Source organism: Rhinopithecus bieti, unplaced genomic scaffold (genome assembly GCF_001698545.2).
Source record: "Rhinopithecus bieti isolate Rb0 unplaced genomic scaffold, ASM169854v2 scaffold_23748, whole genome shotgun sequence".
Taxonomy (NCBI): Eukaryota; Metazoa; Chordata; class Mammalia; order Primates; family Cercopithecidae; genus Rhinopithecus; species Rhinopithecus bieti.
This window is the reverse complement of record NW_016811596.1, coordinates 3,577,349-3,588,976: the sequence shown is the minus strand read 5'-3', so window position 1 is coordinate 3,588,976 and position 11,628 is coordinate 3,577,349. Positions and strand designations below refer to the sequence as shown.

Sequence of the window (11,628 nt, the reverse complement as noted above, 5' to 3'; positions counted from 1 at the left end):
ATGCAGCACATTAGATCTCTAGAACTTTGTCATCTTAGAACTGAAAATTTGTATCCTTTGACCAACATTGCCTGATTTTCTCCACTGCCCTCCATCCCCTGGCAACCATCATTTTACCCTCTGTTTCTATGGATTGACTTTTTACGATTCTATTTATAAGTAGAACTGTACAATACTTGTAATTCTCTGTAGGACTTATTATATTTCACTTAGTATAATGCCCTCCGGATTCATCCATGTTGTGCAAATGACAGGATTTCATTTTTTATGGCTGAATAGTACTCCATCGTATATACATAGTACATTTTCTTCATCCTTCATCCATTGGTCAATACTTGTTTCCATGTTTTCACTATTGTGAATAATGGTCCAATAAGTATGGAAGTGCAGATATCTGTTCTAGATAGTGATTTCATTTTCTTTTGGTATATACCCAGAAGTAGGATTGCTGGATCATATGATAGTTTTATTTTTATTTATTTGTTAATTTATTTATTTAGAGATGGAGTCTCATTCTGTTGGCAGGCTGGAGTGCAATGGCGTGATCTCAGCTCACTGCAACCTCTGCCTCCCAGGTTCAAGTGATTCTCCTGCCTCAGCCTCTCAAGTAGCTGGGACTACAGGTGCACACCACCATGCCCAGCTAATTTTTGTATTTTTAGTAGAGATGGGGTTTCGGCATGTTGGCCAGGACGGTCTCGATCTCTTGATCTTGTGATCCACCTGCCTCTGCCTCCCAAAGTGCTGGGATTATAGGTGTGAGCCACCATGCCCTGCCAGATAGTTTTATTTTTAGTCTTTTGAGGAACTTCCATACTGTTTTCCATAATAGCTGCACTAATTTATATCCCCACCAACAGAGCACAAAGTTTTCCTTTTATCTACATCCTTACCAATACTTGTTAGCTTTTGTCTTTTTTAACAATAGCTATTCTAACAGGTGTGTGGGTGGTATCTCATTGCAGTTTTGATTTGAATTTCCCTAGTGATTAGTCATGTTGAACACATTTTCATGTACCTGTTGGCCATTTGTATGTTTTCTTTGGAAAAATGTCTATTCAGGTTCTTTGCCTATTCGTAAATTGAATTATTTGTTTTTTTATTGCTGTTGTACAAATTTCTTACATCAAGCTTGTCCAACCTGTAGACTGCAGGCCACAGGTAGCCCAGGATGGCTTTGAATGCAGTCCAACACAAATTTGTAAACTTTCTTAAAACATTATGAGATTTTTTTAGCTCATTAGCTGTTGTTAATGTTAGTGTACTTTATGTGTGGCCCAAGACAATTCTTCTTCCAATGTGGCCCTCAGAAGCTAAAAGATCGGACACCCCTGTCTTACATATTTTGAATATTAACCCCTTGTCAGATATATAGTGTGCAAATATTTCCTCCCAGTCTGTAGGCTGCTCTTTCATTTTTTGATTGTTTCCACTGCTGTGTAGAAGCTTTTTATTTTGATGCAATCCTATTTGTCTATTTCTGCTTTTGTTTCCTGGTTTTCTTTTTTTAAATGAAATTGAATATTTTATTTCTTATTTTGCTGCAAAGCTGTTGCTTCACTGTATAAAAATAGCACCAGCAAATGTACTATCTTGAAAAATTAAGATAGTGTTGTTCTTCATCTGACACTGTACATCCACTGACAAAAAGTTCTCTACTCCCTATGACTTCCAATGGAAAGATGAGTTAGTATTTTGACCCAAATCCAGATATTGATATAAGCAAGCTACAGTAGTATATTAGGTTTAAGACAACAATGGTATCTTTGAATTACATAATATTAATAACTAGGTTTTGCCATAGATAATTTCATGAATTCTGAATATTAGAACCTAGTCTAAAATCATAGGGTATTGTGAAAAGAAGCATATTGTATTTATCCGCAATCATTAGAAATTTTTTTTGTTTGTTTTTTGTTTTATGAGATGGAGTCTTGCTCTGTCACCCAGGCTGGAATGCAGTGGCTTGATCTCGGCTCACTGCAACTTCTGCCCGCTGGTTTCAAGTGATTCTCCTGCCTCAGACTCCTGAGTAGCTGGGATTACAGGCATGTGCCAACATACCTGGCTAATTTTTGTATTTGTAGTAGAGATAGGGTTTCAGCATATTTCCCAGGCTGGTCTCAAACTCCTGCCCTCAGGTGATCTGCCTGCCTCGGCCTCCCAAAGTGCTAGGATTACGAGTGTGAGCTGTAGTTCATCTAGTTCTGAAGGGTTACTGAGTGTCATCGTGATCATCCAATCATCTTCATAATAAGATTTGTGTTGTGGGAATTCAGGGGACTGGCTGGAGCCGAGGCAGAAGAACATAAACTGTGAAGATTTTGTGGACATTTATCAGTTCCCAGAATTAATACTTTTATAATTTTTTATGTCTGTCTTTAATCTCTTAATCACGTTATCTTCGTAAGCTGAGAATGTACATCACCTCAGGACCACTATTGTACAAATTGATTGTAAAACGTGTGTTTGAACAATATGAAATCAGTGCACCTTGAAAAAGAACAGAATAACAGTGATTTTCAGGGAACAAGGGAAGATAACTATAAGGTCTGATTCCCTGAGGGGTTGGGCAGAATAGAGTCATATTTTTCTTCTTGCAGGGAGCCTATAAACAGATGTGTGAGTAGGAGAGATATAGCTGAATTCTTTTCCCAGCAAGGAATATTAAGAATTAATACCCTGGGGAAGGAATGCATTCCTTGGGGGAGGTCTATAAATGGCCACTCTGGGAGTGTCTGTCTTGTGTACTTGAGATAAGGACTGAAATAGGCCCTGGTCTCCTGCAGTACCCTCAGGCTTACTAGGATTGGGAAATTCCAGCCTGGTAAATTCTAGTCAGACTGATTATCTGCTCTCTAATGCTGTTTCCTGTTAAGATGTTTATCCAGACAATATGTGCACAGTGGGACATAGACCCTCATCAGCACAGTGGGGCATAGACCCTCATCAGTAATTCTAATTTTGCTCTTGCCTTGTGATCTTTATTGCCCTTTGAAGCATGTGATCTCTGTGACCTACTCCCTGCACATACATCCCCTCCCCTTTTAAAATCCCTAATAAAAACTTGCTGGTTTTGCGACTCAGGGTCATCACGGTCCTACCAATATGTGATGTTACCCCTGGAGGCCCAGCTGTAAAATTTCTCTCTTTGTACTCTTTCTCTTTATTTCTCAGACTGGCCAACACTTAGGGAAAATAGAAAAGAAACTACATTGAAATACTAGGAGCTGGTTCCCCCAATAGATTTGTTGACAACTCTGGATTTTCTTCAAGGGATTCTGATAAAGGAGAAAAGAGTTCATTAAGAGCTTTCATACTTTCCAAAGCACCAAACTCATCTTGTTTGTTCAATTTTGTCCCAACTTCAGGCCGACTACAGTAAACAACAGCTCCCAAAGATTCCTGTGCAAATTGCTGATTCTCACTGTTTCAATACCATTTTCTGTTATTATGCATTCATGTTTCTCTGTGAATTTATGCAGTGAGAGCAGAACGTGTCTAGAAGGCACCCACCCTCAGCCACCAGAGCCTCTGCAGGCAAGGCCCAGCAGGTGCTGAGGGTGCATGCAGGCTACATACCACTGCCTGCAAACTCCACGCCACTCTCCGTGCCATGTTCACAGGAGCTTTTCTTCTTATATCTATTAAAAAAATAATTCTCCAGAAAAATGGCAAGTGGCTTTTTTCCTATTTTTCTTTCGATGAATTTTATGGTGTTAGGCCTTACATTTAAGTCTTTGATACATTTTAAATTAATTTTCATGAGTGGTGGAAGATAAGGTTTCAATTTCATTCTTTTGCATGTGGATATCCAGTTTTTCCAACACCATTTACTGAGGAAACTGTCCTTTCTTATTTTGTTTTCATCTTGGCACCCTTGTCAAATATTAGTTGACCATATACCTGGGAGTTTATTTTTAAAATTATTACTAAATAATCACTTAAAGTAGTTAACTATTTTTAATTATTAAGAAATAACATTATTACATAATTATTTAAAATAATTATTATTTAAAAAATTTCCAAAACTGTCAAAAAGAACAAACTACTTAGGAATAAATTTAACCAAAGAGGTGAAAAATCAGTACACTGAAAATTATAAAACACTGATGAAGGAAATTTAAGACACAAAGCAATGAAAAGATATCCTATGTTTATGTGTTGAAATAATTAATGTTAAGATGTTCATACTGGAGTAATATTAGCAAGCTAACCTACACTAGAAGCCTTTAGTGCTCATCCGCACACAAGGAAAAAAGCATGACTAAAAAACTACATCTTGATGAGAATAGCTAAAAGAGGGCACCAGAGTACAGCAAAGGAGAAGCAGAAACCCTGTAGAGTACAGAAACCCAGGATGGTCTCAGAGAATGGAAGGAAACACCTTGGCTCTGCCACCTCATCCCCTAGTTGTGATCAGGTGAACCAGGAAGGATTTCTCACTGCAGAGAAAAGGTAAGCAAGAGGCCCTCAGCAGCCTCTATCACCACATTGGACACCTATAGTCCTCACCACTGGAAACTCCTGCAGTTGTCACAGGTGCAAAGCCCACCTGAGGGAGCTTCTTGGAGTTCACATGACTGTGCTCCTCCCAAAGGAGTTGACACTGTGCATCATTCATCATGGCTGATGGGGCTGCTGTACTGCAGCATCTTGGACCTGGAACCACTGCTGGAGGGTGTCCTGCTCTACATGTGAGAGACTATGGCACAATTCTGTCTCTGAGACTTTGTTGCCACTGAACCACCCCTGTTTGGTGGAATACCATCCCTGAGCTGAGTTGCTGCTATGCTCTAAACTGTGGAACTAACCTGCGGCAGAGCTGCATCATCTGCCCCTCCCAGTTGCGGCTGTGCCCTGCTCCTAGGGGCATGAGCTGAAGCAGCACACTACCTCCCAGGGAAATAGTGCGTTGGCCACCCAAAGCACTTGCAACCCCCTGTGCCTGAGCTGAAATGACAGCGTGTCTCCTGGGGAAGTGGTATCTTGGCTGCCCAGAGGAATCATGCTCCTGAGTCTGTTCTGAAATGGCACTCTGTCTCCTAGGGAATTAGTGCCTTGGCCACCCAGAGCAGCCATGACCCCTGGGCCAATATTGAAGCAATATATTGCCTCTTGGGGAGTTGGTATTTTGGCTGAGGCACACATAGTCATCACTGATGTTGACTGCAGCCAAAGAAGCTGCACAGAGGCTATGCCGCTGCATCTATCAGGAAGTAGAGTCACCACACCCTTCCCAATGGGTACACTAAGGCCCATCTGCAAGTGAAAGCCTTTCCTATTAAAGCCACTCTGTAATATTCAGAGGTGGTGAATGATCCACCAGACAAAGAGACGTCAAAGCAGGGACACAAGAAACATGAAAAAGCAAGAAAACATGATACCACTAAAGAAACACAATAATTCTGTAGTAACTAACCCCAAAGAAAAGACTAAGCAGACAGCCTACAGAATGGGAGAAAACATTTGCCAACTATGCATCTTACAAAGGTCTAATGTACGTAATCTATAAGGAACTTACACAGTTCAACAAGCAAAAAACAATCCTACTAAAATGGGCAAAAAACATGAACAGACACTTCTGAAAAGAAGATATGCATGTGGCCAAAAAATATATGAAAAAATGCAAATCATCACTAATAATTAGAGAAATGCAAATCAAAACCACAGTGAGATACCATCTCATGCCAATCAGAATGGTTGTTACTAAAAAGACAAAAAATAACTGACGTCGATGAGGCTGTGGAGGAAAGGAAACATTCTACTGGTGAAAATGTAAATAGTGTTGCCTCTGTGGAAAGCAGTTTGTAGATTTCTCAAAGAACTTAAAACTACTATGTAACTCAGTAAGCCCATTACTGAGTATGTACCCAAGAGAAAACAAATCATTCTATCATAAAGTCATATGCACTCATATGCTCATTGCAGCCTTATTCACAATAGCACAAACATAGAATCAACCTAGATGCCCATCATCCATTGACTAGATTTTTAAAAATGTGGTCCATATACACCATGGGGTACTGCACAGCCAGATAAATGAAATCATGTCTCCAGACACCTCATACAGGAGCATTCTGGCTGGCATCAGATCAGTGCCCCTTTGGGACAGAGCTCCCAGAGGAAGGAGCAGACTGCCATCTTTGCTGTTCTGCAGCCTCCACTCGTGACATCTCCAGGGGTGGGAGGGAAACAGGTGAATAGGGTCTGGAGTGGACCCCCAGCAAATTATAGCAGCCCTAGGAAACAGGGGCATGACTGCTAAAAGAAAAACAAACAGAAGGCAACAACAAAACATTAACAAAAAAGACCCCACAAAACCCCCATCCAAAGATCAGCAGCCTCAAAGATCAAAGGTAGATAAACCCAGGAAAATGAGAAAGAATCAATGCAAAAACACTGAAAACTCAGAAAATCAGAGTGCCTAAATGATCACTACATGTCTCCAGCAAGGGCACAGAACTGAGCTGAGGGCTGGGATGAATGAATTGACTGAAGTGGGCTTCAGAAGATGGGTAATAATGAACTTGACTGAGCTAAAGGGGTATGTTCTAATTCATTGCAAAGAAGCTAATAATGATAAAAAAACTACATGAGCTGTTAACCAAAATAACCAGTTTAGAGAGGAACACAAATGACTCAATGGAGCTGAAAAACACAACACGAGAACTTCACAATGCAAACACAAGTATCAATAGCTGTATAGACCAAGTTGATGGAAGGATATCAGAGCTTGAAGATGATCCTGTGGAAATAAGGCAGGCAGATAAGATTAGAGAAAAAAGTAAGAAGAAACAAACAAAACCTCTGACAACTATGGGATTGTGTTAAAAGACTGAACCTACAACTGACAGAGATACCTGAAAGACACAGGGAGAATGAAACCAAGTTGGAAAACACACTTCAGGATATCATCCAGGAGAACTTCCTCTACCTAAAAGACAGGCCAACATGCAAATTCAGGAAATACAGAGGACCCCAGTAAGATACTCCATAAGAAGATCAACCCAAAGACACATAATCATCAGATTCTCCAAGGTAGAAATGAAGGAAAATATGTTAAGGGTAGCCAGAGAGAAAGGCCAAGTCACCTATAATGGGAAGCCCATCAGACTAACAGCAGACCTCTCAGTAGAAATCCTAGAAGCCAGGAGAGATTGGGGGCCAATATTCAGCATTATTAAAGAGAAGAATTTCCAACTGAGAATTTCATATTCAGCAATACCAAGCTTTATAAACGAAGGAAAAATAAAATCCTTTTCAGACAAGCAAATGCTGAGGACATTCATCACCACCAGGCCTGCCTTGTGAGAGATCCTGAAGGAAGCACTAAACATGGAAAAGAAAAAGCATTACCAGTGACTACAAAAACACACTGAAGTACACAGACCAATGACACTATGAGGCAACTACATAAACAAGTCTGCAAAATAACCAGCTAACATCATGATGACAGGATGAAATTCACACATAACAATATTAACTTTAAATGTAAATGGGCTAAATGACCCAATCAAAAGACACAGAATGGTAAGCTAGATAAAGAGTGAAGATCTATTGGTGTGCTGTATTCAAGAGACCCATCTAACATGCAAAGACACGTATAGACTCAAAATAAAAGAATGGAGAAAAATTTACCAAGCAAATGGGAAACGGAAATAAGCAGGGGTTCTAATCCTAGTTTCTGACAAAACAGACTTTAAACCAACAAAGATCAAAAGAGGCAAACAAGGGCATTACATAATAGTAAAGGGGTCAATTCAACAAGAAGAGCTAACTATCCCAAACATATATGCACCCAATATAGAGCATCCAGATTCATAAAACAAGTTCTTAGAGACCTACAAAGAGACTTAGACTCCCACACAATAATAGTGGGAGACTTTAACACCCTACTGTCAATATTAGATCAACAAGACAGAAAATTAACAAAGATATTCAGGATCTGAACTCAGTTCTGGATCAAGTGGATCTAATAGATATCTACAGGACTCTCCATCCCAAAACAATAGAATATACATTCTTCTCAGCACCACATGGCACTTACTGTAAAATTGATCACATAATTGGAAGTAAATCACTCCTCAGCAAATGCAAAAGAACTGAAAGAGTAACAGTCTCTCAGACCACAGCACAATCAAATTAGAACTAAAGATTAAGAAACTCACTCAAAACCACACAACTACATGGAAATTGAACAACCTGCTCCTGAATGACTCTTGGGTAAACAATGACATTAAGATGGAAATCAAAAAGTTCTTTGAAACCAATGAGAACAAAGAGACAACCTACCAGGATCTGTGATGCAGCTAAAGCAGTATTCAGAGGGAAATTTATAGCACTAAATGCCCACATCAAAAAGATAGAAAGATCTAAAATTGACACTCTAACATCACAACTAAAAGAACTATAGAACCAAGAGCAAACAAACCTCAAAGCTAGAAGACAAGAAATAACCAAGATTAGAGTGGAACCGAAGGAGATAGAGACACAAAAAACCGTTCAAAAAATCAATGAATCCAGGAGGTGGTTTTTTTGAAAAAATTAATAAAATAGATAGACTGCTAGCTAGACTAGTAAAGAAGGCAAGAGAGAAGAATCAAATAGACACAATAAAAATAATAAACGGGATATCACCACTGAAACCAAAGAAATACAAACAACCATCAGAGAATATTATAAACACCTCTACGCAAATAAACTAGAAAATCTACAAGAAATGGATAAATTCTTGGATACATACACCCTCCCAAGACTGAACCAGGAAGAAGTTGAATCCCTGAGTAGACCAATAACAAGCTCTGAAATTGAGCAGTAATACATAGCCTACGAACCAAAAAAAGCCCAGGACCAGATGGATCTACAGTTGAATTCTACCAGAGGTATAAACAGGAGTTGGTACCATTTCTTCTGAAACGATTCCAATTGAAAAGGAGGGTCTCCTACCTAACTCATTCTATGAGGCCAGCATCATCCTGATACCAAAGCCTGGCAGAGATACAACAGAAAAAGACAACTTCAGGCCAATATCCCTGATGAACATTGATGCAAAAATTCTCAATAAAATACTGGCAAACTGAATCCACCAGCACATCAAAAAGTTTATCCACCACGATCAAATTGGCTCCATTCCCAGGATGCAAGGCTGGTTCAACATATACAAATGAATAAACATAATTTGTCACATAAACAGATCTAAAGATAAAAAACATGATTATCTTGATATATGCAGAAAAGGCCTTCTATAAAATTAAACATTCCTTCATGTTAAAAACTCTCAGTAAACTAGGTATTGAAGGAACATACCTCAAACTTATAAGAGTTATTTATGACAAACCCACAGCCAATATCCTACAGAATGAGCAAAAGCTGGAAGCCTCCCTCTTGAAAACTGGCACAAGACAAGGATGTCCTTTCTCACCATTCCTGTTCAACATATATTGAAAGTTCTGGCCAGGACAATCAGGCAAAATAAAGAAATAAAGAGTATTCAAATAGGAAGAGAGGAAGTCAAACTGTCTTTGTTTGCAGGTGACATGATCCTATATTCAGAAAACCCCATCGTCTCAGTCCAAAAGCTTCTTAAGCTGATAAGTAACTTCAGCATAGTCTCAGGATCCAAAATCAATGTGCCAAAATCACAAGCATTTCTTTTTTTTCTAAATCATACTGTATGTTCTAGGGTACATGTGCACAACGTGCAGGTTTGTTACATGGGTACACACGTGCCATGTTGGTTTGCTGCACCCATTTACTCGTCATTTACATTAGGTATTTCTCCTAATGCTATGCCTTCCCCTGCCCCCCACCCCACAACAGGCCCCAGGGTGTGATGTTCCCCACCCTGTGTCCAAGTGTTCTCATTGTTCAATTCCCACCTATGAGTGAGAACATGTGGTGTTTGGATTTCTGTCCTTGTGATAGTTTGCTCAGAAGGATGGTTTCCAGCTGCATCCATGTCCCTGCAAAGGACATGAACTCATCCTTTTTTATGGCTGCGTAGTATTCCATGGTGTATATGTGCCACATTTTCTTAATCCAGTCTATGATTGATGGACATTCGGGTTGGTTCCAAGTTTTTGCTATTGTGAATAGTGCCACAATAAACATACATGTGTGTGTGTCTTTATGGTAACATGATTTATAATCCTTTGGGTATATACCCAGTAATGGGATGGCAGGGTCAAATGGTATTTCTAGTTCTAGATCCTTGAGGAATCACCACACTGTCTTCCACAATGGTTGAACTAGTTTACACTCCCACCATCAGTGTAAAAGCATTCCTATTTCTCCATATCCTTTCCAGCATCTGTTGTTTCCTGACTTTTTAATAATTTCCCTTCTAACTGGTGTGAGATGGTATCTCATTGTGGTTTCGATTTGCATTTTTCTGATGACTAATGATGATGAGCCTTTTTTCGTGTGCCTGTTGGCTGCATAAATGTCTTATTTTGAGAAGTGCCTGTTTATATCCTTTGCCCACTTTTTGATGGCGTTGTTTTTTTCTTGTAAATTTGTTTGAGTTCTTTGTAGATTCTGGATATTAGTCCTTTGTCAGATGGGTAGATTGCAAACATATTCTCCCTTTCTGTAGGTTGCCTATTCACTCTGATGGTAGTTTCTTTTGCTGTGCAGAAGTTCTTTAGTTTAATTAGATCCCATTTGTCAGTTTTGGCTTTTGTTGCCATTGTTTTGGTGTTTTAGTTATGAAGTCTTTGCCCATAACTATGTCCTGAATGGGATTGCCTAGGTTTTCTTCTAGGGCTTTTATGGTTTTAGGTCTAACATTCAGGTTTTTAATACATCTTGAATTATTTTTTGTATAAGGTGTAAGGAAGGGATCCAGTTTCAGCTTTCTACATATGACTAGTCAGTTTTCCCAGTACCATTTATTAAATAGGGAATCCTTTCCCCATTTCTTGTTTTTGTCAGGTTTGTCAAAGATCAGGTAGTTGTAGATGTGTGGTGTTATTTCTGAGGCCTCTATTCTGTTTCATTGCTCTATATCTCTGTTTTGGTACCAGTGTCATGCTGTTTTGGTTACTGTAGCCTTGTAGTATAATTTGAAGTCAGGTAGCGTGATGCCTCCAGCTTTGTTCTTTTTGCTTAGGAATGTCTTGGCAATGTGGGCTTTTTTTTTTGGTTCCATAAGAATTTTAAAGTAGTTTTTTCCAATTCTGTGAAGAAAGTCATTGGTAGTTTGATGGGGATGGCATTGAATCTATAAGTTACCTTGGGCAGTGTGGCCATTTTCATGATATTGATTCTTCCTATCCATGAGCATGGAATGTTCTTCCATTTGTTTGTGTCCTCTTTTATTTTGCTGAGCAGTGGTTTGCAGTTCTCCTTGAAGAGGTCCTTCACATTTCTTGTAAGTTGCATTCCTAGGTATTTTGTTCTCTTTGAAGCAATTGTGAATGAGAGTTCACTCATGATTTGGCTCTCTGTTTGTCTGTTATTGGTGTATAGGAATGCTAAAAATCACAAGCATTTCTATACACCAACAATGGGCAAGCAGAGAGCCAAATCATGAATGAACGCCCATTCACAGTTGTTACAATAAGTATAAGTTACCTAGGAGTACAGCTAACAAGGGAAGCGAGGGACCTCTTCAAGGAGAACTAC

The 11,628-nt window shown here is 39.3% G+C and overlaps 1 pseudogene; it reads right to left on the bottom strand.

Moving 5' to 3' along the window:
• Positions 1 to 1,526: 1,526 nt before the first annotated feature.
• LOC108543653 (glycine cleavage system H protein, mitochondrial-like) lies at positions 1,527 to 3,618 on the bottom strand (annotated as a pseudogene).
• Between the last annotated feature and the right edge of the window lie 8,010 nt (positions 3,619 to 11,628).